This window comes from Dromiciops gliroides, chromosome 5 (assembly GCF_019393635.1).
Source record: "Dromiciops gliroides isolate mDroGli1 chromosome 5, mDroGli1.pri, whole genome shotgun sequence".
NCBI lineage: Eukaryota > Metazoa > Chordata > Mammalia > Microbiotheria > Microbiotheriidae > Dromiciops > Dromiciops gliroides.
The window spans coordinates 228,545,152-228,548,455 of NC_057865.1; the positions used below are offsets into that span (position 1 = coordinate 228,545,152).

A 3,304-nucleotide genomic window follows, 5' to 3' on the forward strand; every position below is an offset into this window, starting at 1 on the left:
ATTTTTCATTGACTTTTGATTTGACTTTTCATGTGGAAAAATCATAATTTTTTTCATATGTTTTAGAAGTAGGAGCCCTGAGGGGAAAGTGTCATTTTATCTAGCAGTCTGTGGGCTCTTGCATGATTAACTCCATAATCTGTGTGATCAGTTGGGTAGGAAATAGAAAAAAGGTTCAAGAAATAAAGTGCTTCTTTAAATCAATCCCTGGAATGAAACTCTTACTGAGAAACTCAGAGGGAAGTTTGTCATTTATGTCATATTGTCAGAGACTTTGATAACCAATGGATACTGAAAACTCTAACATCATCCCAAGTAAATGCTCCCAACCTACTATTATACATTTTTATTATCCTGAGAATGTTCTCTGTACCCACAAAACAACAAAAACAACATCAGCTTTACAATATAAAAATATTGTTGTTTAGGATAGAACTAACACTCACCTTTTACAGTTTAATCAACAGGATTCCAGGCTGTTAGAGGTGAACAATGACACCTTAGAGATTACCTAGCCTTCTCATTTTAAAAATGAGAAACCTGAAATCCAAAGCAGTAAAGTGACTTTTCTAAGCTTATAAATACAGTGAGTAAAAAAAAATGGGACTAGAATCCAGTCTTTCTAAACTTTTGACTCTTACTATTTTTACTATAACATACTTCTTCCCCAATCATATCATGCCATTATCTTGTGTAGCATTTTTTCCTCTTCATTATTTGAACACATACAAATCTATGTAATAACTACCATATTGAAATAGAATCCTACTATATACTCTAAAGGAGATATAATAGCATTTTGAGAACTTAAAACCAAAGAATTCAGTGTTCAAAAGGATCTTTAAGGTAATTTAATCTAATCGTGCTTTACAAATGAAAAAAGTTAGGTCCCCAAAAGGAAAGTTGCTTATCTAGTAAGTGGCAAAGTCCCAAGATATAACTCCATGTGACTTGATTCCAAGTCTCTTGCTCTTTCCAAATGGTTCCCTGGAATTCTAGAGGTGGAGCCCAGATGGCAGAGTAAAGGCAGGAAGTTGCTTCAGCTCTTCCAAATTTCTCTCAGAAACAAGAATAAACTAAGCCTCTAAACAGATTATGGAGTTACAGAACCTACAGAAAGATGGAGAATCAATCTTCTGGCTTAAGATAATCTATAAGGTCTTCAGGAAAGGTTTACCTCACTCACCTGGGTAGAAGGGCAGGAAAGCTCAGTGCAGAGGGTGTCAGAATAAGCCAGGAAAAGGTTCTTAGCCACGGGACAGATCAACGGTTGAGGAACCTTGGTCCTAGCTCAGTGAGCTATTGGCATAGAAGATCAATTGTAAGGCCCCCAGCCCCAACACAGAAGGCAATCTGCCAGTTAGGTTATATGCTACCCAACAGGCCCAACTAGGTCAGGCCAAGACAGTGCATTAAGAAAGCTGCTGAGACCTCAGGGCAGAAAGCCAGTGACTGGGCCCCTGGAACCAAGTAAAAGAAGTTTGGGACAATTCATGCTATACCCCAGGAGCATAACTCAACTTAAAAGGCACAAAGGAGGATAAAATATGAATAAGAAACAAACAAAAAACCCTCTCATTACTATGGTGACAGGGAGGACCAAAACATAAACTCAGAGGACAACAATTTCAAAAAGCCTGCATGTGGAGCCTTAAAGGGGAAGATGAATTGGTATCAAGATCAAAAAGCTCTCTTCAAAGAGAGTCAATAGCTTGGAAAAAAGACAAAAATTGACTAAGGAAAACAACTCATTAAAAAATGCAATTGGCTAAATGGAAAGGGAGGCACAAAAGCTGACTGGGGGAAATAATTTCTTTCTTTTTTTTTTTTTTTTTTTGATAAGGCAATTGGGGTTAAGTGACTTGCCCAGGGTCACACAGCTAGCAACTGTTAAGTGTCTGAGGCCAGATTCAAACTCAGGTCCTCCTGAATCCAGGGCCGGTGCTCTATCCACTGTGCCACCTAGCTGCCCTAAAAATAATTTCTTAAGAATCAGAATTGGACAGATGGAAGCTAATGACTCAATGAGACAATAGGAAGAAGCAAAGCACAATCAAAAGAATATAAAAGTAGAAGCAAACATAAAATACCTCTCAGAAAAACAACAGATCTGGAGAATATAACCAGGAAGGATAGTCTAAGGATAATTGGACTACCTGAGGGTGATGATCCAAAAGAAAAAAAAAAAAGCCTGGACAGCAAGCACATTTTATGACATTATCAAAGAAAACTTCCCCGATGTCTTAGAAGCAGAGGAAAAAAATAGTTATTGAAAGAATCCACCCTTTTGGTTTTCAGAGAGGGATCATGGTGGTAGGCAAGAACAAGCACCTCACCAAAGGTGGCAGAAAAGGAGACAAGAAGAAAGTGGTTGATCCAGTTTCAAAGAAGGATTGGTATGGTGTAAAAGCACCAACTATGTTCAACATTCACAATATTGTCAAGACACTGGTTACAAGGACTCAAGGAACAACAATTGCCTCTGATGGTCTCAAGGGTCAAGTTTTTGAAGTGAGCCTTGCTGATCTGCAGAATGATGAGGTTGTTTTTTGTAAGTTCAAGTTAATCACTGAAGATGTTCAGGGTAAAAATTGTCTGACTAATTTCCAAGGAATGAACCTTACCCGGGACAAGATGTACTCCATGGCATGATTGAAGCCCATGTTGATGTCAAAACTACCAATGGCTACTCGCTTCACCTCTTTTGTGTTGGTTTTACCCCAAAGCACAACAACCAGATCGGTAAGACCTGTTATGCACAGCACCAACAGGTCCATCAAATCTGTAAGAAAATGATGGAAAGCATGACCCAGGAGGTGCAGACAAATGACTTGAAAGAAGTTGTCAATAAACTAATTCCATACAGCATTGGAAAAGACATAGAAAAGGCTTGCTAGTCCATTTACCCTCTCCATGATGTATTTGTTCAAAAAGTCAAGATGCTCAAGAAGCCCAAATTTGAATTGGGAAAGCTAATGGAACTGCATGGTGAAGGTGGTGGCTCTGGAAAACCTTCAGGAGACGAAAAAGGCAAAAAAGTAGAAAGGGCTGATGGCTAAGAGCCACCAGTTCAAGAATCTGTCTAAAATAACTTTTAAAGGCTGAAAAACAAAAATTTATCATTGCATAAAAAGAAAGAAAGAAAAAAGAAAGAAAGAAAGAATCCATCATTCACCTCCTGAAAGAGACTCGTAAAGAAAAACTCCAAAGAATATTGTAGCCACATTCCAGAATTATCAATTAAAGGAGAAAATACTGCAAGCAGCCAGAAAGAAACAATTTAAATATCAAGGAACAACAATCA

General features: G+C 38.0%; 1 pseudogene; it reads left to right on the forward strand.

Annotated features, from left to right (window-relative positions):
• The first annotated feature begins 2,307 nt into the window (after positions 1 to 2,307).
• On the forward strand, positions 2,308 to 3,086 carry LOC122729799 (annotated as a pseudogene).
• Positions 3,087 to 3,304: the final 218 nt, after the last annotated feature.